Raw genomic sequence first — 26,548 nt, forward strand, 5'->3', positions numbered from 1 at the left:
CTTAGCACCTGGAACTTTACAAATCAGTAGGCTGTTCTGGGAGAGGCCAGAGGACAAGAGAAACTAAGACCTTATCCTTAAAAAGACTGCACGACAGCCCCTCTGAGATACAGCATAAAAGTGGAAGTTTAAAAAGGTTTTAAAAACACCTGGGATCATAAGGCAGGGAGATTTGCTTACTCATCTGAGAGTGTGTGCTGGAGAGGCAAGAGTTTTCTCAGGCAGTTGCAGATCCCATTCCCAAGGAACTACCATGGACCTTGCTGGCACCACAGCCCTACTCCTGTGCTCTCCTGCCTACTCACCCCTCCAGCCCCGGAAAAGGACTTTTCTAAAGTGGCTCCAGATACCCCGCTATAAGAGACCATCTGTTGGAACTGCTTGTGGCACAGCTTTGGATGAACTCCTGCCAAGGACAAGTCAGCAAAAGAATGGGGGGCTGGGGTGTGTAATACAAGCAAGATTTGCCCTGGTCTGTTATGGGAGGGGACCTGGAGCCACTTTGTTAAGATGCTCAGGACCATATGGCCAGTAAGTAACAGAACTAAAATCCAAACCCATACACTCTAGGTTTGAACTCCACAATGTTGTAATGCCTGTCAGTAAGTCAAAAATAGAAATATGCACACAGTATAATGGGAACACAGTGGAGCTATATCTAATTTAGATTTATTAGAGGAAGTTTGGAGAAGTTATTTTAACAATAATAACTAATATACTAGGAACTAATTATATACTATACATATTGTGTTTATTTACTGTGTTCTAAGTATGTCACATGTGTTGACCCATTTCAATCCCACAAGGTCAGCCGCATGATTATCCCCATTTTACTAACTAGCAGCCATTCTCTCCTTCCTTTCTATTACATTAGGGAAGTTAATCTGTTTAAAGCTGATCTCCCTATATTTACTGAGTTCTCTTCAACTCCTGGTTGTCAGGAACCTTGCACTAAATTACTATGACTTAGGGCCCCATGAAAAATTATTACACTTTCTACCAAAAAAGTATAACAAAAGCAGAAGTTCAAATACTATAAAAATGGCTGATCTAGGGCACTGGGGTGGCACGTGGGTTGGTTAAGCGTCCAACATTTGATTTCGGCTCTGGTCATGATCTCCAGGTCATGGGATCAAGCCAAGCATCAGGCTCCACGCGAAGCATGGAGTCTGCTTGAGATTCTCGCTCTCCCTCACTCTCTGACCCTCCCCCACTTGTGCTCTTCTTAAATAAGTAAATAGACAGAAGACAGATAAAATCTTGAAAAGAAAATGGCTGACCTTTCCATGGATTCTGTGATTCCCAAATCTGTTTCTGTTTCTTATTCGTATATAAAGAATCAAAGAATGACTTCTTGCTTTTTCCAGACATGTGCTAAGTAGTTTGGGTACATGGATGAAAACCCAACTTCTGCAGTTAAGAAGTTTTCTTTAAAGTGAAGGACACTGTGTTAATTGATAGTTAAAACAATATAAAGGCAAAGTAAAAAATGAAAAATATAAAAATAAACATTTCTTAAAATTTTAAAACACAATACAATAGCAGAGATTGACAAGACTTGTTTTGGGCTGCAAGTAAACAAAAATCATACTGGCTTAACCAAAGAAAGATTTATTTGTATGACACAATGAGAAATCAGGGGGAGACAGACCAAGAAAGAACTAAAGAACCCAAGATCCATCAACCTTTGCTTTCTTAAGTCGGCTTCGCTTTCCTAAGCAAATGACTCTCATCTTCAAGGTCACAAACTGGCTTATCTATTTTCAGGCGTCTGATGTGCATGCTTTGCATTCTTGGCAAGAAGAAGGGGTGGTAGAAAAGGTACCCCCTTCTATCAAGAAAGCAATAGTTTTCCCATATGCCCATCTTCTAGAATGTTTTATTCCATTTCATTGCCCAGTACTGTGCTCAAGAGTCTGGAGAAGTGACTATATTTACCTGCAGTATGGTCTGTTCCCATTAAAATCAGAATTTCATTGATAAAGAGAAGGGGAAGAATGGATATTGAGTAACTAATTAGCAGGATCTGCCACATGAGAAACACAAGCGTTTAAGAGATGGATAAAGAAACAGGAATACATGAAGGACATAGGAGGTGCATTATGAGAAGCAGGGGACATGTCACATGTAAGATGTCACAGAAGCATCAAATGCAGCCTCAAGTTTCAATAAGAGAATGATAGAAATAAACCAACTGCATATGGCAATCAGTACATCATTGGAGATATTTGAATATAAGTGGAAGTATACTGTTAAGGGAAGAATTCAAATACTGTAGTGCATTCAAAAGTGTGGGTACTAAAATAAACAGCATTGATACACTTGATACAACGATGTACAAAAAAAAAGTAAGGGCCATAGTCTATCTTAGGGGAACTAACGAAAATAACTTTTTGGCTCATCCAGGGAGAGTTTGATGTGATGCTCCCTGGGCTATTCTATCCAAAATCAAAATGGTCCCTGTTTTATTGGGCTGGTATGAAAAAATAAAGGAGATTCTGTTTCCTTTACAAAGTCCTGTCCCTGAAATAGTATTACCATCTACTGCAATGACAGAGAATGGGAAGAGGGCCATCTCCCCTGAAATTACATGTTCTGTAGCTATGTTCTTTTCCTTTTGCCTCTGGATTATAGAAATAATATGAACAGCTATAATTGCAAGGCAGGTGCTCAACAAATCATATAGGCTGCTTTTACAAAGTACACTCTATTTTAACTAGCTTGCTTGATTTGTATCCTAAATAATTATTTGTTATCAAATTCCAAAGGAAAAAGCATTGAGACAATATCATTCTTATCTCCTGAACACATACTGGGAACAACAACAACAAAAAAAAAAATGGCTCTTGAGTTTTTTATGTCTCTTTTATTGGAAAATGAGCAAATCTTTTAACAAGGAGGATATGTGAAATATTATATTGATCTTCTTGAAGTCGTCCTGCATAAAGTGTCCCAACTTCCAAGGCACAGAATACTTGCTATATTAGCCAATTATTCAAAGTCAAACTTGTCAATTCAAGTATATTTTACACCTAGAAATATTAATAAAGATTCATGTTAGAGATAAAAATAAAGTCACTTCAGTATAGAGGCTCAAATATCTCCTCTAATTTTGAGTGTGTTAAACTTTATCAAATGTAGACTATTGGTTTCTTTAGCCTTGTATGATAACTAAAATGAAAATTTTGTCAACTAATTATTTTAAGGAATGTCAACCTGTTGGGTTTAGGCTCTTAAAGCATCCTTCTGCCCACAATGGTTCTTTCCCTTTATCACATTTAGAAACAAATATCTTGAAATATGATAGTATCTTTACAATATTAAATACAACTGAATTTAGTAGTCCCTTGGGTAAAACTAAATCCAGTTGTGAGAAAACAAAAAGATTTGTAGAAAAAATATTAAAATCTACAGAAGTGCATTCCAGCACTATCCAAGCTCAGGGCAGCTTTGAGGGCGTCTAGACAATTTACCTTATGAGAAACGCTTAGAGAAAAGATGGACATATCTGATGATGTTCAAATCTTGTAGGGCACCTTGTATCTCCAAATACTTAGATTATTAAATGGAAGAAACAGTAAGAACCAAAAAGAAAAGATGGATTCCCATATACTGTAGGAAGAAGTTACTACCACTAGAGATAACAAACTTTAAAATTAACTAAGTAGTGCATCTCTTTTCATTTGAAGGGATCAAATACTTGAAAACCAACTTAACAATGGTTGGCCAGATGATGCTTTATAGGAGGTCCACCTCCTTGCACAGCCCATGGGGTATCATTTACATTTTTGTCTATGTGAATGACATTCCATTGGCCGAGCTCTATGAAATGGTTTAAATATGTATGTTTTACTGAAGAGGAAAGAAAGTATTGTGGGTCACAGAAATGCAAATGATGGGGTTAAAAAAAGAGAGTAAGGGCTGAAGAGGAAGACATACCACATCATGACCTAACAGACTCAAGGTATCAAAGAAACAAGATTAGCCTGATAGAATTCCAAGATTTCAAAACTGAGTAATCAGAAGGAATTTGAAACAGGGGTACAGTTTTCAGAAGTCAAAAATAATTAATACTATTGGCATGAAATCCCCCAGGGAAATGTGAATAAATTTTATTATCCCAGTAAGACTACAACCTTATTAAAACTCCTGACTCTCTCATAACTTTTATTCTATCCCCCACTAGTGCTAAAAAGAGTTTTCACAGAGTAGAATTCAAAACACACTTGCCGAACTGAACTCATCGTGTTTTATACCAGGCATTGGTTTAATTCAACGTATGTCTAGCCAGATATCTCAGTATGTAAATTGTACCATTGGCATGAGAAAGGGACTGGAAACCTGCATTAACTTTTGCCAGCCACTAGGATACCATTCAGAAAATTACAGCTTCCACGGCTGAAATGAGTTAATATCCTGCCAAATAGAAAGAAATGTGTTCTCTCCGTGTTGCCAACAGATTAATTTAAATGATTGTGGCAAAGACCACTGAGCCCATTCAATCAGGATTATATTTGACCAAAGTTGCAATTTCATCAAAGGATACTGTAAACAAGAGCACAAGCAAAATTCCTATTAGGCATAATTAGAGATAGGCTGAGAAATGAAACTTAGATTCTACAAGAGAAAGAAAAAAAATGTTACAAAATATAAAGCTTGAGCTAAATATGTAATAACAGATGCTTCAAATTTTAACCATGGAATTATCTTCACTGTAGATATTTAACAAATATGCAAAATATTATCATATTAATTACTGAAATCAAGTTTGATTCTAATATGTACCATAGTGTTCGAGAAGTGTTTATTGAATAGACCTGATGCATTTAGTTACTCCACAAATCTGTACTGCAAATCATGAAGCTTACTGCTTAGTGAGAGAGTAAAAACAATTCCATAAATGTATAAAAACATATATTTACAAATTGTGAAAGGGCTAAAAGCGTTTAGAAAGAGTTAGTTTTGGGAGCCCAGTGAGTTTATATCAGGCTTCTGTTCTAGATTAAAAGGGTAAGAAAATAGATCACCATTATATTTTAGCACAGTGGCAGACACATAGCATATCGGACTTCGGACTTAAATTGAGAAGTAAGTACAAATTAACCAGATTAAGCCCAGAACTGTGAGTGAGTGCAGCAGAATAAACTTCTAAGCCAAAGAAAAATATGAACGATTTCAAAAGGGGAAGAAAATGGTTCATTTGAAGAACCTTCAGAATACCAGAACAGTCAGAAGAAAGAGACCAATGGGGAAAGCAGTAAGATGAAGGAGATCACTTAGGGCTGCATAACCCATGTTAAAGATTTTTACCATTACCTTAAGAAAAATGGGGAAATGACCGAATGTTTTTAAGAAGCAAAGAAGCATTATCAGATCTTCTGTAAAAATCCCACTCTAGTTGCAGGGTGGGAAATATGTGTATTGAAAGTAATGAAATGAACATAATTAAGGAAGCTATCGCACACAAGAGGGGATGGTAGCTCAGACTAGGGTAGTGGCAAAGGGATAAAGAGGAATGAATTTGACAACCGATAAGAAAAATTGACTTAAGTCAATTTACTATTAATAGACACTATTTTTGACAGTTTTAGTAGTATTTAGTAGACACTATTTTTGACAGTTAACAACAACACAAAAAGGTAACTTTCTCTAAGGAGCTTAGATTCTAGTTTGGGAAAATGCAATACTATATAAAATATATACACTATATAAAAATAACATCACAATAGATATTTATAAGCATTAAAAAAAACAGCAATACGTAGAGAACAGCAGGGGTAGGCAAGCCACTCCTTTAGATATGGTGCTCAGGGGAAAGTTTCTTTGAGAAAGTCATGTTTGAGATGAGAAGTGAATAAAGACTTTCCAGGAATAGCCCTGGAAAGATTTAGAGGCAGGACATTCCAGGCAAAAGGAAAAGCAAGTACAGAGGTCTTTTGATGGAAATTTTCTTGGTTTATTCAAAGAATGGCAGGCAGGCCAGTGCAGCTGGAGCCCAGCACAGAAGAATGAATGAGATGTGATCAGATGGATAGCATTGTTCACTGCCATAGGAAACATAGGAGGAGGATGGAGTTTGGGACAGAGGTCATGGGTGTAGTTTAAGGTGTGCTGAGTTTAAGAAACCTTAGAAACATCTAAAAAAGAGATGTTTAAGTAGATACAATACATACATGCAAATCTGGAGCCAAGAGAAGTCTGAGATCAAAACATTAATTTCAGAGTCCTTAATTGTACAGACGGTAAATTAAATTATGGATGTAAAGACGACACCCTAGGGATAATACACACACAAAAAGAAGGGAGTGTGATTGGGTTGTGAGGAATTTCAATATTTAATGGCCAAAGAGAGAAAGAAGAGCCTGTCAAGGAAAGGTATAACCTGAAAGGTAAAAGAAAGACGCAGCTATGTGCGTCTTTTGGAAGTATTTTGGGGAGAGTGGTCAAGAGTGTCAGTTGCTGCTGAGAAGCAAAGTATATCAAAATGGATTTAAAGATGAGGATTTTACTCATGGTCTCAGAGAAAACCAGTTTTCTGAAATCAAGAAAGAAAACGCAAGACCAGAGTGCACTGAGGAATGAATGGAAAGCAATGACATGTTGCCACTTAGGTAGACAAGTCTTGTGAGAATCTTGGAACAGGTACAAAACTGGAAAAGGAAGAAGCTAGATAGGAAATTGAGACAGTGTTTTGGTTTAATGTGGTTTGATGTTTTATCTTTGAAAAGAAAGATATTTAAACATGTTTAGATGCTGAGAAGAAGCACCAGAATATATAGCTAGAAAAATTAAGGCAAAAGTCTTAGTAATATCAAGTGTAGAGCTATCTTCCCAGTCTTCTCATTGTTTTAGAAATTGCTCATACTAAGTATATACAAAATCTAGGGAAAAAAAATTTTGTATATCACCAATTCCTATTATTTTTATCATTGTCAAAACATAATTTTCTTCATCTTTTTAAAATGTTTCCAAAGCAGGTGGGAAGGGTTCACATTCAATATGTACTAAAATTTCATACATACAGTCCTGTTTCCTGGATTTGCTGAACTTGGCTTTTATCTACTAATTAATATCATCATAACATTTCACATTTTGTATCATTTTGTATGTTGATACTTAATTTAAAGTTGTATTCATCTGACTTTTTCTTTCCATTCCAACAATTAAAAATTATAGGAAAAAACACAGAAGAAATTCTAAATGTATATCAGCCAGCAGTTTTCACCAAAGAAATTTAACCAAAAAAATACTCCACAGATATATTCACTACATCATCATAATGATTTTATGGTTAGCATCACTAAAAATGAATGAACAGGAGAATCTCATCCAGTTGGCTCTCAACATTGAGTCTTGTAGTCTTGAAAAGAGATAATATTCAAATACCTAATATGTGATGTTCAGGTACCCAACCCATCATTTAAAAAAAAGAATGTACTATATGTATGTTATTCATATATAATAAGTATATGACTTAGTATTAGCATTAATGATTTTTTAATGTTCTCTTTTGCTAGGACACAATGCAAGGTAAAACTGAAAATATGTATGATGCGAATGATTTTACAACTTGACTGACAAGATTAGGAGTTTGAATTTCAGACTGTATCAGAGTAAAAAAAAACAAAAACAAACCCTGAAATGTTTAACCAGCAAATGAAGGTGCATGATAAGGTACGGGGTTTGCTGGCACCATAAAGATTAATTCAATGTTCAATCATTCACTTAAGAAATATTTATTGAGTGTCTCCTACATACCACAGAAGGTTTTAAAAGGTGAATCATGGGCCAAATGCCTGAAATACCACTATTTCCAATCATTAAATTCAAGTCAATCCTCCGAATTCTGATTTCTCTATTCAAAAAGGAATACTGGAACTATTTCTTGTAAACATTCTATGACACCGTGGGACTTAGAGGTAGAACCAGCAGGGATCAAACACTGCACACTGAAAAACAAAAGAACTAGTAAGGCACTGGAGATTCAAGAAGCAAATACATGACACAGAGAAGGCAGACTATGTTTGTCAAAGAAACTTGTCTGGAGTTTTCAGTGATTAGGAACACGTACTCATAAAGTCACACACGGCTACTGCTTTTCTTATAAAAGCCAGATCTGACCAATGTGGGATTTTGTTCATGTATTTTTCCACTAATCGGTCAAAGCTGAATGCTAGAGGTCCAACTGGGTAACTGACCAGACCCATAAGAGTAAATGCCAAGAGCCATGGTTTGTGTGCCTCACATTGTAGCAGCTAAAAATTCTGTCCTTGGAAAAGACCAATCCAGGTACGATAAAATTCACAGAAAAGAAAAAGCCTCAGATTCACCCAACCGAAAGGCGACTAAGCAACTCTGCCTACTGAGACTCCCATGTGGGTGGCGTTTGGCCTTAAGGCCAGAGCAAATCCTAGATGGTTTAGTGTCTGGTGCCAGAAAGTATATTGAGAATTCACCCCCCCCACCCCCAGGTATAAGAATTTTCCTGAAATGTAACTAAGATACAACTAAATTTGAAAGAATACAGTTAGACTTAGAGATAGAATCTAAATAATTTTTAAACCATGTGGAAATACACAGCTAAGGAGAAAATTAACCAGGACCCTGAAATAACCCACATCTAAAATATACTTCAGGTTTGGAGGTACATACTCTTCCAAGTCTGAACCCAGGCATATACACAAAGAGCAATAGAGAGAGATGATTTATCATTATGTGCCACAGTGAAAATTTTCGTGGCTTCGAAGTATTTCATGAATATTTCTGAAGGATTGAACCGCTTGTCATAGTGTTGACATGAAGTCATTCAAATATTCTTCAGTAGTAATGAATACTGGCAAAAGTTAAGCACAAAACAATGAACTGACAGCACTGATATGTCTCCATATACTTTCTGTTAATCATTATTCACTGGTTATATATTTTTTTTTAAACTCACCAGTCCAAAAAAAAAGATGCAAGCACACCCACAGATGCTGATGATTAATGACAAGTTCAGATATGTGTAAGGCTAGAGAACAAATGATTAACCACTCCATCACTGCCCGCTGATTTCAAGAACCATGTCAGTGTGCAGTATTCTCTGAAAACAAATAGACTTACATATCATCAGTTGGTTTCAGACAAGTTGTGGTTCTAATTATTGATTTTTTTAAAAGGTATTAACTCTAACAAGTGACCTCAGAGGAGTCAGTTACCGTGAGCTACAGCCTAATTCCCAGAGTGACCAGAATCAAGGAAATGTCTAAACTTTAGGTAATCTCCAGAGAAAAGAGTTAATTCTAAAAGTCTATACCAAAGTGTCTGACCTCAGACAATGATTCTTGTTTATAATCTAAGTGACGCAGACATGAAAATTTATCACATGTAAACGAAAAGAAAATAGAACTTGTTTTATTTGTAGTGAGGTCTAAGAAAAAAAGCACATTTTATGTTTATAGGATTCTAAGAGTTCAGTTGTACTCGATGAGAAGTTGGTCACTGTTTCCACATCCAATATGTATCTGTCTTTGAAATAATCCCATGTTTGTTAGACTTTCACCCATGATGCTTTGGAGCTATATGCTGTATACCTTGTTTTCAACTGATTTCCCATTCTTTGCTTTTTGCAACTGAAGATTAAGACAAATTAATGAAAGATAGTTGCGATATGCACAAAACCTAGCCATTTTTATGACAGTTATTCAAATTTTACCAAAAACATACAGTTAATCATATTCTTTGACTAATTCTTTGACTAATCTAGATTTTTAAAAACACTTTTTAAACTTTAAAGTGACTAGTTAATATAGAGTAAGTTCTTCTGGCTAAGATATGGCTAGATATTTATAAAAATCTTCCCCCAAATATATAACATTTACAGATTTCTTCACTTTCTTCAAGGCTCTTTCTGTCCGGAAAGTCAGATTTCATACATCTCTTAGTTGTTTTTAAAGTTTAAAGCTCTTCATCCTCCAAATATTTCATCGTAATAGGCTGCCATCCTCCAAGATTGGATGATTTTATGGAACTTAACTCAAAATACTTGCGAAATTCTTGGGATTAACAATGATTGTTTCAGACAACAGGCAGAGTTAAGAGGTATAAGAAATAATTTTTTTGTTTTTTATTTCTGTATATAGTGTACCCTGGGAGCTCCGGCAGAAGAAAGGTGTTATAGAAACACAATTTATTAATAATAAATTGTTTCATAACTGTTTGTGGATAAAAGGAAAACAAAAGGACCTGTGAAAAACAGATCCCTATCTGATCATGCTTGAAATCTATCAAATCCCTCATGCTCTATCATCTCACACCTGCTATCTCCTTACCCTGGCCCGCCTTCAACAATTGTTAGATCAGTTTAGCAAGAATTTCCCTTACCCTTGAGGTGTCCTCTTGATAATTTCCCATCCACAAACCCCACCCTCTCCCCAGCTAAATATCCCCACTTGTTCTTTTATGTGGAGTTGAGCTTCATCTCTCTCTCCCCCTATTACCATAGTTTTAACACCTATGGACAGCTGAAGAGGTGTTAAGAATTTAATAAGCATCAGGATTATTCTTTTCTTTAATACATGACCTTATGAGGCCAGGATATGGGTAAAGTTCTATCTCCGGTACCCAAATTGGAACCACTCCCGTAGGCCACCCAGGTGACACCATTCTAAAACGTGCTACCTCTGAAGTATTATGAATTTCAACTCCATCAGGGTCCCAAGGGAAGAATGCAGTGGAAAACTGTATGTATAAAGAAAGGTTATGTGTAGTTTTTTGTTTTTTGTTTTTTGTTTTTTCCCAAAAAAAAGATAACATGAATAAATGTGGCCCAACAGTAAATATTATAGGAATAAAACCCTTTGGGATAACAGAAATGCAGAATGTAAAAATGTATAAAAGGTTTGATTGAAGGTCTTGGTGGTAACACAGTATGTATTAACAAGACAGAGAAAAAGAGAGGCGACAAAATAAGAAAAAGATATACAAGCCAGAACTTCTAAGAGCATGTGATTTCAGAAAGGGAAAGAAATATTATAGCTCAGTTCCAAATCCAGAATGGGATCTGTGGAGAGGAGGCCGTGAATCAGGATCTGCAGGTACCTAATACCTTTAATGAAAGTAGATTACCTTAGTTTAAGTACTTTAATGATTGACCTTGAAATATAAGATACAACCAAGCTGCAGCTGGTAAATATATTCACCTCTGTAGCAGACATTAGCTAGTATTTACCTTTCTATCTGATGCGTACTTATAATACAGGAAAATAACTTTGTAGTGTTCTTCACGTAAAATTCTACAAAAATAACATTAAAGCACATCAAATACATAAAACTCTCAAGAATAAAATAAAGAAGGCCAACAGTCCATCCTTACAAAATTAATGTGCCTGGAAGCTGGGGACCTACCCAGATAACCTTGCAAAACTTTCTCCATTTCTAAACCTTTCTTTCTTTAGTTTGTCAGCAAGTTTATGGAGCATCTATATTTAGACTTATTTTATAGATGGGAAAATAGAGAGAGTAATGGTAAATGGACTTCCCAAGGTGTTAGAGAGGATGTCAATCTGAGTTAAAATTATAATTTACGGTCCCTTAATTGCCCAACTAATTACCAAGCCTGCTGTTAAAAGCACGACGTTATACTTTATGAATAGACAGTTTGATGCATATTTCCTCTGATATCAAGAGAATTACATCAAATAGAAGGCCTGCTCTACTTTGTATGAATATTTAGAATGAAATGTTGCATCAGTTACATGCGGTTTTGAGAAATACGCTGCCCACAAGATGTAAGATAACTTGTATAGGACTAAAGGACAGAGTAGTGAAATCTCTGACCTTTGACCTTTCTGTGCCTTGAAAATTCTCTTTAGGATGCATTAAACATACAGAATATACCTGAAACAACGTAACCCAAAAGTCTGGAATGCCAAAACAGATGATTATCATATGGAATTTTTTTAGAAAATGTAGACAGAGCCACATTTTATTAAACAGGTGTTAACACCAATCTGAAGTTTTAAAAGTATATTTAAAACACAACATTCCTTCAAAAAACATGAATTGAGTGCCTCCTCTCCAGGCATCTGATGGAAACATGTAAGAAGGCAACTGTGAGCTGAGAAGCAACTCAGTCTGACTGGTGTTAAGCAAGGAACACTGCCTGCCAGCTTGCAAATAGTTTTTAGGGGGGGTATTATCAGCTGAATTATGTTCCCCTGAAATTCACATGTCAAAGTCCTAACCCCCCAAGAAGGAATGAGGAATTTGCCATCCCAAATACACTTTTTTGGTATATTGATTATTTTGGGCTAATTATTTTTAAGAAACAATAGACGCAAAAGAAGCTCTGAAATCCAGGTAGGAGTTAACCTTTGTATGACAAACTTCCATTATTAGGGAAATTTCCAATTTTAAGAGTGTTTCCCTCTCTGTACCAGGCAGAAAAGGATGACTAAATCTTTAGAAAATCTTATTAATAAAGAAGGCATCATAACAATCACATCTTTGTTATTTGTTGACTATGTTTTTCCTAGTAACCTATCATCACTAACTTCCCCCCCACACCCCAAACATTTTTTGTCTTTAGCTGAAGATGGTCTTTAAGGTGATGGCTTAGGCCATTTTGGGGATTACTCAGTTGTCCTGGGCATCACCCACATATACAAGAAGTATACAAGAAGTATGTTTGTTTTTCTCCTGCTAATTTGTGTTTTATGATTAGGGATGGGGGTTCTCAGACAAGAACCTAGAAGGTAAAGGGAAAATTATTTTTTCTCCCCTACACCAGAATGTATACTTCAGACTGTGACTGTATTTGAAGATAGGATCTTTGGAGAGGGAATTAAGGTAAAATGAAGTCATACGGATGGGACTTAATCCATTGACTGTTGTCCTGATTAGAAGAGGAGATTAGGACACAGACACACACAGAGGAAACAGCATGGGAAGGAAGACACAGGGAGAAGAATGACCAACTGCAGGCCAAGGAGAGTAGCCTCAGAAGACACCAATCCTGCCAACACCTTGACCTTAGATTTCTAGCCCAGAACTGTGAGAAAATAAATTTCTTTTGTTTTAAGCCACCCAGTCTGTGGTACTTTGGTATGGAGGTCCTAAACTAATTCAGGGAGCAACCCAGAGAAGACACAAAAAGGTTAAACTATCCAGGTACCATTTTAATTATTCTAAAACTGAACTCTAAATCTGAACTCAGAAAATGGCTTTCTTTCCACCATTTTCTTTAGTTAAAATTCTCTAAATGAAACAATGATTATACTACAGAGATGCCATCATGGGATTAAATTTTTCTGTAAAATAAACATTATGTAAATGTCTTGAGTAAAATTTTTAAAGAAGGAGAAGAAAATGAGAGGACACGAAAATTCCTGGGGCAGAGGACTGCCAAGAGCTTCAAAGAAAAGTCTAAAGAGGTGATTTCTGAGGAGGCCTCTCAAGTACCAAGCCCCAAGCGCTATGTATACAGTTGTACCTGGCACTGTTAGGCTGTCATCCTTCTCATTTTGCTGCTTCTGAACTACCCTCATCTAGGACTGTGTAGTTTTCAAATTACAAAGTCAAAGGAATACTGCAAAGAATGTCTGTGCCACTAACATGGCTAACAACTTTCTCTCTCACCTTGATTTTGGCTTAGCTTTTATCCATGATCGTTTTGAATTAAGAATTTAAAAATTGGGGTTATGAGGCATAGGATTAGGAAACTGGGCTCCTAAGTGACTCTTCTCTTTCAAAAACCAAAACCTCAAAATTTGTATCTCCTTTCACTATTCACATTGCTCCCAAATCAAGTAACTAACAAGGAAGAAAATGGGTGGGGAAAGATATCTCCCACACAGCTGGTTATATATTGATAAATAAATCCAATTTTTCTCACATGCCAGAATGTGACCACTGGGGATCTTCCCAGTAAAACATCAACCAACTCTGTCCTTATTGAAACAAGGCAATGAATAACAAGGGAGGACTTTAGCTCTAATCTGAAGCCATAAAACAAAGTGCATGAGGCATGATAATTCAACAGGAAGGAGATTACTGGCCCTTCCTGGACTGGCAGCTCTTTAAATTAAGATGGCTCCTAAGAGAAAAGGTGAGGTTGTTACAGGTCAGGCAGCAGGCTGTCTCGTTAAAATTAAAGTTCAATATTAGTCCACGGAGTTTATAAGGAAAACGAAGCAAATACAAATAAGGAAGAATAGAATTCTCAGAGTAGTACAGTGGAGTATTTGAAAATCAGACAGATTTATGAATGAAACTGAGCTCTACCAGTCTTCAATTGTTGGATGATGGAAAGTTATCATTTTCGAGCCTTTGCTCTCTCTTACAAAAATGGGATAATATGCAATTCCCAGAGGGATTGTGAAGACAAAATAATACACCATATGCAAAGCATTTAGTATAATGCCTGGCACACAGACGATACAGCAAATATTACAGTTTCATGTTTCTGCCTTTATCATAATGAGTCTATTTATAGCATTGTCTGCTATCAACTAATATTAATTGAAGAATATGAAAGCTGGATGACTTTTAAGTTTGTCAAGGTGTTCTCCAAGCTCTGCCTTAGAAGGCCGCAGTGACCTGGCAAAGATTTCTAATGCACTTTCTTCTTCCCACTTCACCTTCATCACTGTTTCTACCTTTCCTATTTGCTATTTCTAAAGTAGGAGATCTGGACCATTCTAGTGGCTGGGTGAGAAAGCATAAAAGAATAAAGAAATACTGATGGTACTATCTGAAACAATGATACAAATTTTATATGAAATATGCCTAATGATCAACTGAACACCAAAATGAAATATAAAGTGGGTTAAAAAGACTTTTAACTTATATATTTTCCTTCTACTTCAAGTAGAGGCAGTGAAGATGGGGTCTGTCTTCTCAGTTCAGATGGAGAAATGAACACTGGAGGTCCTATCACCCCCAGGCATGGCTGGACCAGCCAGGGAACACACAGGCCTAGGCTCGAGGGATAGGAGTGCTTATCACTCAAAAGGACCTGCCCAACCAGTAGTTAATCAACACTCATGAAATCTCTGACATACAGAGCAAAAACATTTCTCAGACTCCAAGTCTCCTGAGATGGAGGGAATCAAACAAAGTCTTAGTTAGTAAGTAACACCTGAGAGCATGACCTCACGGGCCTCCAATTAATGGCATCCACCTTCTCAGAAGACCCCTGCCCCAAATTTTGCTTTTAAAAACCCTCACTTGCAAGCCATTAGGGAGTTCAGGGCTTTTGAGCGTTAGGTTCCCACTCTCTCACATGGTGGCATGACAATAAACAGCCTGTTTCTTCACTGCAAAAGCTTGGTTGCCAGTTTTTACTGGCTTGCTGTGCATTAGGTGGATGAACTCTCAATTTGTTTGGTTACAAAAGCCCTTCCGAAAAATTCTAAGGGAGAATTTTATGTGTTATAGTTGCCAGGCCCCCGGACTGAGCCTTATAGATCTTTTGGTTCTCAGAAATTATTTCAAATGGAACTCAAATGAAGATCAGCAGGAATAAAGTTAATTAAAAGCACAGATGTACTCCCAAATTTCAGGAGAACTGTATCTTGATTTAGACAAAGTATTCAAGATAAGCTCAAAGAACAAATAATGACATGTTGAAAAATGCCATTTCCAAAATGAAAAATAGCTTGAGAGAGAATAAATACTAGTAAGAATCTAAAATTCCACCTATTTTTAGGTCTTGTAAGAGTTAAATTAAATCTAACCACTAGATTAGGAACAAAGAAGAAAAGCCTGAGAGACTGGAAAGTACAAATAAGGGCAGCCTACAATAGAAAGCAAAATGCATGGAAATAAAAATGCCAAAAGAGGTGAGTTACGTAGAAAAACGTGATTTGGAACTGGAGCAGCCCAATCACTATTCTGAGAGAAGATATTACTGAGAATGCGAAAGACCCATTCATCTCAGGAAGTATCTATGGCTGTGCCAAGCATGCCAGCATGAAGATCAACAAGAATTCCTGACAGGGACACCTGGGTGGCTCAGTGGGTAAAAGTCTCTGCCTTCGGCTCAGGTCATGATCCCGGAGTCCTGGGATCGAGCCCCGCATCGGGCTCTCTGCTCCGTGGAGAGCCTGCTTCCTCCTCTCTCTCTGCCTGCCTCTCTGCCTATTTGTGATCTCTCTCTGTCAAATAAATGAATAAAATGTTAAAAAAAAAAAAAAGAATTCCTGACATTCCATCACCTCTTGGCAATAGGAAGACAGAATCATGATCCCCAGCCCTTCGTAGAAAGAGCAGGGTAGTGCCCAATGATGTCATGGCCATAGTTTTACATGGCTTTGACTTCTAGGGATGGCTACATAATTTGAGGGCCTAGTGATAGTCCTTGCTGGAAGCAAGGAAGTCAGTCTTTCCTTCCCCTGGGCCTGCAGCCCCACCCCAAAGCAGACAGGTATACTCTTAATGTATTGCAATGGCCATGCTGTGTTTTGCTTGGCAATGGGAAATGCTCTGTGTTAGTTTGGGCTTCTATAACAAATTACTATAGACGAAGTGGCTTAAACATTTATTTCTCACAGTTCTGGAGGCTAGAAGTCTGAGATCAGAGAGTCAGCTTGGCTGAGTTTCTGGTGACTGCCCTCTTTCTGAATTACAGAGGGCTCTCTTCTTGCTACATCCACACATGGTAGAAAGAGAAGTAGAAAGCTCTCTGGTCTCTTCTCATAAGGGCACTAATCCCATTCATGAAGGCTCTACCCTCATGACCTAATTTCCTCCCAAAGCCCTATGTTTAAATGCCATCACATTAGGGTTTCATCATAGGCATTTTGAGAAGTTTCAACTAACATTTACTCCATTGCAGGCCCCTAGCCACACTGCCTACAGACTGCACCATGGCACTGCTGGTCTGGAAAGGAGATGGTCACAACTTTATGCCACCTTAAGTCACCATGAAATGTTTGACTAACCCCTACCTTCCCTGTTCCAATGCCCAAGTTCCCCCAGAATCAGGGCAGTATCAGAATATACACATCTCCCACTAACATGACCGTGAGCAGGAGGGTTACAGTCTTGGTGAAGTGGGAATGGGCCATCCAGAACCCAGAGAACCAACTGGCTGGAACCAGGAGGCTGAGGACCAATAAATACTACAAAAGTGGGAAGGCGGAACTGGGGGTACCACACCTGAGCCAAAGCTCCAAGGCTCCTAGGTTCAGAGCCCGAGGTACATACTCCAGCATTACACTGGACTCTCTTAAAAAATACAAATTTATTTTATGTTTGAATTTTATGTAGCAAGGAATTTATGTAGCAAGGAATGCTACTGAGAATGGGGCCCTGAACAACTACACTGGTCACAAGCATGAAGCCCACTCTGCCTGTTAATTTTCCTTGCTGCAAGAGCTAGATGTCTGATCATAATCCATTTTATTCCTAACTCCTCCTGACCTATAGTAGCTGCTTCAGTCTACAGCCCTCCTCGCCTTCATCCATTGCCATTCCCTAATAATGCTGCTTCTACCATTTGCCTTGATCCCTTTCCACTGTTTAAAAAAAAAATCTGAAACATCTGTGAAATTTTAAAAAGAGAAAACTCTTTGATCCTATGTCAAAGAACATGAGACTTTTTCTTTTCAAGATGAGTTATTTTTGCCATTGTTATCATTATAAAATCATATACTTACATGGTAAAATACATTTCAAGAAATACAGAAAGGCAGAAAAGTAAAAATCCCTCAAATTCTGCATCCCTAGAATTGCTTCCAAGAGTCAATCCCTAGTAGGAGTAGTTCTTTTTAGTTCTGCTAGTGTTATCAATGTAGCTTTAAGAAAAATACCTCTACCTTAAATTCTTGCTTTGTCAACAATAACAAGACTCCCAACTCCCTTTAAAGATTCTTCCAGTCATACTGTGATGTCACTCTGTCTTACGTGTCAACTTGTCCTCTTCACTTTTTCTTTTCTCCTAAGTATTACTGGGCAATTTTTCTTAATATTTTGTACCATGTATAATGTTCTGGGTTTCTATATGTTCAAAATATGAATTTTTGGATAATGTTTCATGGAAAGCTTAAATTATCATTGAGAATAACAAATTGACTGTCATCCTGGTATAATTTTTAAGTCACTGCACCAAAGCATCCAGAGTTGCTAAGATTATTGCTCTTTCCTCCTATAAATGAATTATCTTCATGTCTCCAGAAGCTTTTAGGAAATTTTTTTTCTCTTAGAATTTTTAAACTGAAAAACAAAACGAATTTTTAAACTGAAACAAGTTATTTTCACACCTTATCTTCTTTTTTTCATTAATTTTTCTTAGTATTCAGTTCACCTTCAAGGTCTCCTGAGCCCTGGACTTTGCACAACTTTAGGTAATTTTCTCTTTTTAGCTTTTATACTCATTTCCTTTTCTTATGGAAAGTCTACTAAGACTTGCTCAATATACTTGTATATTTCTCATCTCAAAGTTTTATCCTACACTTGGGAGTTTTCTCCAACTTTATCTTCCATATGCCGATTTTCCTTTCAGCCATGTTCATTCCATTACTCATCCTCTTCACTAAATTTTGTACTTTAGCATTCATATTGTTTAACTACCCAAAGTGTTTCCCATTCTATGGTTCCCTATTCTTTTTGGCAAGTGGTATTTTCTGAAATCTCTTCGAAACTAACAATTAGCACTTTTTCAAAATGCTGTGTTGGATATTATCTCTACTTCCTTTGAGACACTTCCATTTGTTACAGTTTTCATCTTTGTGTCCCTCTTCATGCTATTTGTTTTCCCTACAACCCTGGTGTTCCTGGTGCTTGTGCATTTATGAATGAACTTTTAATTGGTTAAGCAGTTGATAGGAATTTCCTCTGTATTTATATAAACTCTCCCCTCTCCCCAAACCCAACTTCATTGAATTAAGACTTGGTTCTGTGCTCTGTGGAAGTAGTTAGTATGTGTCCAAAAGCAAGCTTTGTGGGGAAATGGTGGCCAAGAACAAGGAATCAGGTGGAGAAGTCCCACACCTGTAGTTATAACAGCTCAAAATTCAACAACAGCTCCGTTTCGGTAAACCGTGTGTGGTGGGGGGGGACTGTGGAGGCATATGTTCATGTGAGTCAACTGGTGAAGTGCCAGAGTTACACGGAGCTCCGCCATGCTGCTCTCTCAGACCTCACAAAAGGAGTCCATGCCAGGTCCACTGGAAGGTGCACATCTTAGGAGAAGGCAACAGTCATGAATGGTAGAACATGCAGAGGGAACAGCTATTTACAGTGCAATTGCTAACTGATTCTCCTGATACCAGTCCTTAACCAAGCCTATTTGTATATGGTACTCTTCTTATTGCAGAGCTTTGTTCTAAGAGCTTCTCCAGCCTCTTCCAGGAAAAATAATACTTGTCCTCAATTCCAGTGACTGTCATCCTCTCACTTCTGATTTTTCCATCATTCCAATTCCATTTGGTTTTTATCTTCATGGAATTCTTTGAAATGAGATTTTGTTTTCCAATACCATATTGGTTTTATTCTTTTAAAAATAAAATGTTTATCATTACAATGAGATCTTTAGACATGCTCAAGTCATGGTCTTGAACCTCCAACTGCCTGATAAATTTTCATGCTAACTGGAATAACACTTGGCCTTAAAGTGTGCCCATTTAACATTTAAGTATTATAACTGCTACAAAATCCCTACCAAAATCATTTCCGTTTCAGCCAGGGAATGGGATCCAGTTATAGCCGTGATTGCAATAGGTTTATCATGTTGAAAAAAGTTTAAAAGTTAAGTATAGACAGACTCAGAGAACTCATAAATGAGATGTCTCACTTTAGAAACAGGCAAAGATGAAATGTGACCAGTAAAAGACAATGACACAAGTTGAACTGATCTAGGGGAGAAAATAAACTCTATCTTTCCTAAAGGTAAAAATATTACAATACAATAATTAATTACTGCAAGAGTTGGGAGGCACTTGACTGACTCTAGCTATAGAGAGAGCTAAGCAGAGAGGGTGGATGAAGAATAAATTATGGGGAGATGGTGGTTAGAACTCTGTGTATGTGAGGGTACATTAATATCTGATTACTGTTCAAAATGCCAGACACTGATATAAAGCAGCTACAATTAGACACAGCCTTATTAATTAACAGCTTACATTTTCAAGGTGCCTCATTACTATAATTACAACAGATCAGGGAAAAAAATTTTTCAACATCTTACAATGAATCAGCATTAGAAACAGAGATTTGAAACCTCCATTCTTATTAAGTAACTTCAATGATTTTGATCTCATATTACTTGAATATGTTTCCTAAAAAGAAAAAAAAAATATATTTATACTTAAAGCATGGAGTTTCTATTAATTTTGAACATGGTCCACATAATATAATTTAGCACCACAGTTTCTAATAAAAGGACTAATACAAGCCATATAAAAGAACATAAATTAATAGCTAACAGGTTAAAAATCAGCAAAATTCTTAAAAACCTATCTGTCGGGCGCCTGGGTGGCTCAGTGGGTTAAGCCTCTGCCTTCGGCTCAGGTCATGATCCCAGGGTCCTGGGATGGAGCCCCGCATCGGGCTCTCTGCTCAGCGGGGAGCCTGCTTCCCCCTCTCTCTCTGCCTACTTGTGATCTCTGTCTGTCAAATAAATAAATAAAATCTTTAAAAAAAAAAAAAACCTATCTGTCAAATATTGTAATATTCAGAGGTATTAGAAATCAGTGAAATGACTAATATCAAGCTGTTAAGAAACTTAATACCTTCTATTACATCCTCATGGAAATTGGGGCAGTCAAGTATCTGCAAATAGAGAAGATGGCGGGGGTGGGGCTGTTTGGGGGTTTTTGTTTTATTTTTCTAATTTAGAACTCTTCAGAGTTTGGTTTTTTGAGTTGTTCTGGGGCTTGAAGGGGGAGGTTTTGGTTTTGGGTTTTTTTTTTTTTTCTTTAGTCCAAAAAGCAGAGCATTCTAGTTTTAAAAGAGTTTTTAAATAGCTGGTATTCCTTAATAATGAGTAGAAAGTCTGGGCAGTGTGTGATTTTCAAGTGATACCATTACTGGTAGAGAATGAACCAAACAGTACTTCTAAGTACCTTCTAGCCAAGAGAGTTTGATCTCATTATTTTGTTTAAATTGCTAAAGCCATACTTTCATCTTTCTTTGGTCATGTTCCCAGAAAATTATGATGTATTTAAGCAAATATATAATTTGTATCTGTTGTTTCAAAGGAGTGAGGAAATGACAAAATTACTCCTTCCTCTGGGTCAACATGTGCTCTGTGAAAGCAGGATAAACAGCAGATGACCTGACCAGAACTGGAGGCTGCCCAACAGAAAAAGAAAAAAAGTCTTTCCTTTGATATACCTGAAAACACCTTAAGGAGAAAAAAAAAATTACAAGAACACTTGCCCTGCTTTTGCCAATATCATGTTTCATGAGAAAGAAATGAATTCTCCAGTGATGAAAATTATGGTCTTTCTTGAACCTGAAACATGAAAATTCAAGACTTTAAGAAAACCCATTCTAATCTAGTACTGAAATATTCCATTGTTCACCCACAATCATACATTTTTAATTGCATTGACATCTGAGAAAGACCAATTAGATAAAATCAATCCATCATGTCTGGGAGATTGGTAAAGAATAATATTCCTCTTCCATTGGTCTAAACTCCATCATGATAGTATAATTTAAAATTTTTTGTGTGTTTTACCAGCATTATTTCATGCCACGTATATGGTTAAAATAGTTACTGTTGTTTTTCTGATAGTTGTTTACTTCCTTTATTATGTTAAAATAGAAATTATGCTCTCAAAAATACAAGCTGAATTATTTTTAAGGGTTCTTGTCAGTAATCAAAATTATTTTCTTCATCCTATCTAACAGCTTCTATAATTTATTTTAGGTGAACTTTCACATGCTATGGAATAGGGGAAAATTCAGTAACAGCAGGTAGTTCAAGTTACCTATACCTACCCCACCATTAAGAACAGTAAGAGTAGGTCCAGACGTATATGTGGAATCCTAAAACAAACAAACTCATAGATACAGAAAAAGATTGGTGGTTGCCAGGGGTGGGGATGTGGGGAGTGAGCAAAATGGTGTGAAGATGGCTAAAAGGCACAAACTTTTAGTTATAAGTAAGTCCTGAGGATGTGAAGTACTGCATGTTCATTCTAGTTAATAGTAGTGTACGCCTATTTGAAAGTTGCTAAGAAAATACCTCTTAAAATTCTCATCACTGGGGTGTCTGGGTGGCTCAGACGTTAAGCATCTGCCTTTGGTTTGGGTTGTGATCCCAGGGTCCTAGGATCGAGCCCCGAGTTGCCCTCCCTGCTCAGTGGGGAGCCTGCTTCTCCCTCTTCCCCTGCCCGCCACTCCCCCTACTTATGCTCTCTCTGTCAAATAAATAAAATATTTTAAAATAAATAAATAAATAAAAGTCTCATCACCAGAGGAGTTCCTAGGTGGCTTGGTCAGTTAAGCATCCAAACCTTAATTTCAGCTCAAGTCATGAACTAGGGTTGTGAGGTGGAGTCCCACGTCGGGCTCCGGGCTGGTCATGGAGCCTGCTTAAGATTCTCTCTGTCCCTCTGGCCCTCCCCCTCCCTTCCTCTCTCCCTCTCTCTCCCTGTTTAAAAAGAAAAAAAAAAAAAATTCTCATCACAAGAAAATAAATTTGTAACTATGTGTGGTGATGCATGTTCACTAGACTCATTGTGGTGATCATTTTGCAATATATATATCAAATCACTATGTTGTACACCTGAAACTAAGACAATGTCATACATCTACTATATGGCAATAAAAAAAGAGCTCAATGACACCTCAGAATTTAATCTCTTTACTTTACATATGAAGATGAGAAATTAGAAATGCAGTTTAATGTCACACAGCTATTTTATTTAGTTGTACAGCTAAGATGAAAACTCAGGGCTCTGACTTTTGGTCAGTTAACATTTCCACAATATCATACCACCTCCTCTTAACAAAGATTTTTAAATATCTATTAAATGAGATGGGAAAAGAAACTCAAAGTAACTAAGAACTTCTAAGGAAGAGATAGATTAGCACTGAAAAAAAAAAGGATTTTTTTCCCACTATATTTCTTATGAAATCATGTTTTAGATTATAAGTTGGGTAATTATGCTTCTATCTATAAAGGATCGTGACCAGTTTGTTACATATGTGACATATAGAATGATCAGTTTGTTACATATATGACATATAGAATGATTAAGTCCAGAAAGTCAGATTCCTTTGTTTTTGTTCACAGAATGGCTGCTCACATTCTATTTTTTGTGGCGTAACCCACTTTCCAAAGGATGTTACTGCCATAAATAGATCAATGAACCCATCGTAATAAATCATTACCAGGTTTTCAAAAAATAAATCCCAAAAAGACTATAGATAGAATGTCATTCTTAAAGACCCAGACATAAGAGCAGCAGGTAAAAGACAAGCCCTTTTTTGGGGACATTAAAGTGTCATTGCCACTGGCAGAGCTACTAGTTGATAGGTGACAACACATCTTTAAGATAAAGTAAAATTCTGATGGAAACTGGAGATCTTACCAGAGTCCAGATAAGTCATTCAGTTACAGTCCCAGGGAGCTTACGGGGATTCTGGGCAAGAGAAGTTCTCTGGATAAACCAAGGGGATCTGAAAGTTCACAGAAAGGGAGCTCAAAGTGAAAAGGAGTAGGGATTACAATATAGGATGTGTCACGGGGTACACCTGCGTTCCTCTCTAGGACCCCTTTTAAATTTCATGCTCAAGCATCCTTGTTTCAGTTATTTACTCTCTGCCATGAGACTTTTGGAGAACAGGGCTCTAATAAGTAAATAAATAATGCAGAGACTCCAATTGAGACAGAGTTCAGCCTGGAGAACAGGAAGTCAGAGATTCATTGGAGGAAAGGCTAAGAGGGTCAGAGACCCTTTCCAGCTCAGAAAGTCTATTAGCTCAACTTCTGAAGCGAAAGGGAGATTTTATGAAATCTAGTACAATTTAAAACATGAAGAAAAGGAGAATAATGGCAATAAAGTTTTTTTAATCTAGTTTGCCCTTATTGAAAAATCCATAAGTAAAGACACAAAAGAAATATAATGATGGATATAATTCAGTAAATCTCTATAAGAAATAATATGGCAAATATCACAGAAAATCCAGTTGTAACATAAGAACTTTTTTCTCATGTTCTTATGATCTGATAAAAGAAGTGTAATTTGAAACCATCCACTCAGGGTTTTTTGTTTTAATTTCAGTAGTTGATTTGTGATAGAAATAAGCACTGAGGAAAAACCTCAAACAGTATCTCTGTTCTTCAGGTTTTATTTGAGCAGAGAACTGTGACTTTAAAACCCTTCCCCCACATCTTTAACACTAAAGTCAACAGAACTAAAATCAAAATTGCTTTAAATAACCTCCTGAACTGTCTGAAGGGTTTAGCCAAAAATGTAAATTAAGTCAATTTAATATCACCATTCTTTGAAATATCTTCTGAGTCATAGCAACCAAATAGAAAAGCATTTGCAAAATAAACAATAAACAAAGGAAAATAAAGGAATTTAAAGGAAGATCATTTTTCCCTGAAATAAATTTATTTCCCAACATTAAAGAAATAAAAAACAGGGGCTTCCAACACACACACACACACACACACACACACACACAAAATAACTCACATTACATAAGAATATACGTAAAATAGTATTCAACAATGTAAAAATAAAATAAGCACAAGAAATCACTTTTAGAAACAATAAAAGTATACATAAAACTGCAAAAACTATACTAAATCAATGGCATGAGACAAACAAACCCAGAATTAGGAGAAAACTGAATGGAATGAAAAAATGAGGAGGGTGATACCGGGCACAGAGAGGAGAGAAAACAGAGATGGAAACTGAAAACAGTATCCTTCCTTGGAGAAGTGACAAGAGTAAACAATTCGGAAGTGATAGTCAAAGATAGAGACAGAAACATTCCTGATCAGAACAAAATTTTTAAACCTGAAATTTTGCCTACGCATATTTAAAAACGTGTCAACAACAAGAAATTCCCAATAAAAACTTAAATTTCAAGGATAAATAAGTAATCCAAGAAGCATCTTACAAGAAAAAAAATTAAAATAATGTAAGCCCCAGCCTTCTCCTCTGTAAAAACAAATGCCTGAATGTAATTACATGTTTAAAAAACTTCATTTTCAAAACAAGTATTTCACTGAATAATTTTAGGGTGGCTAAACTACACTTTACATCAAAAAGATAACTGAAATTTATTGTAAAATCTGAAAGATTCAGAATATTTATCCCTGTACTATTTTTCTATAGAAGTCATAATTTTTTAGTGCAACTATGTCCCATGCAATATTTGAGACACACTTACATAAAATAAAATCCATGAAATTCAAATTTGACCGAGTGCCCTATATTTAAACTGGCAATCTATATTATGCATAAGTGAACTGGACTGGGAAAAAAGGAACCAAACTACCTAATACTGAAGAATTTTTAAAAATACATATGAACTTATTCTGCTATGAAGTAACTACCACCTTGAAGTCACCATGATGGAACGAAGTAGTAACCTCTTCTCAAATAATTCCAAGACATCTAGATCCCCTGTATGGTTCTATTCTGCCAGGAATTTCTGAGCATTTAGGGTTTCCCCACACATACCCAGGAATTTATTAAAACATATGAGAGAGGGATGCCTGGATGGGTCAGTTGGTTAAGCATCCACCTTCAGCTCAAGTCACGGTCTTGAGGCCTTGGGATTTTGGGCATTGGGCTCCCTGGTCAGCAGGGACTCAGCTTCTCCCTCTCCCTCTGCCTTTCTCCCCCATGCCACTCACTCTCTCTTTCTCTCTCAAGTAAGTAAGTAAGTAAGTAAATAAATAAATAAATAAATAATCTTTAGAAAACCAACCAAAAAACATATGCAGAGCCTTACCCTAGATCATAGTCAGTTATTGGATCTGACTCCAAATGTCCAGAATTTGTTTTACCACTACAGGACTCTCGAGAGCTCTATCTTTGCTTTATTTCAGACAAAATTCCTCACAGAATCTACTTCATTATCTAGCACATAAGTCACCTTATTCTAGCAGTCCAGAGCAGAGTCTCTTCTTTCCAGATTGAATATTTCTAAGATCTTAATGCCTAGTTTACAGTTGAACTGGGTCTGCATCACCAGGTTATAACCCCTTCCCCAAGGGACTGAAGTTTTTGGCATCTTTTTCTGTTTCCTGATAACTCCCCAAGGCCAAACTCACTTTGTTCCCAGCATGCACCGCAGCACATTATCCACTGAGTGGAAAAAGTGCCAAACCAAAGAAAGAAAGAAATAAGAACTCCAACCAAAAACTACTACAAAGCTCACTACACAGTCCATGTCATAACAAAACAGCATCAAGGATCATGGCAGGTGTGAGTTTGCACTAACATAAGAAAGTGAACCAAAACTAAATGCCAGGAATTCTACTTCATTAATGTAATGAATTAATAATTAATTAATGTAATTAATTAATGTAAAATTCACTTTAACATACAGCTTTAGCATAACATAGGGGAGCTATAGCTCTGATATTACT

The sequence above is a fragment of the Lontra canadensis genome, unplaced genomic scaffold, assembly GCF_010015895.1.
Source record: "Lontra canadensis isolate GAN:19392208 unplaced genomic scaffold, GSC_riverotter_1.0 scaffold22, whole genome shotgun sequence".
NCBI classification, from domain to species: domain Eukaryota; kingdom Metazoa; phylum Chordata; class Mammalia; order Carnivora; family Mustelidae; genus Lontra; species Lontra canadensis.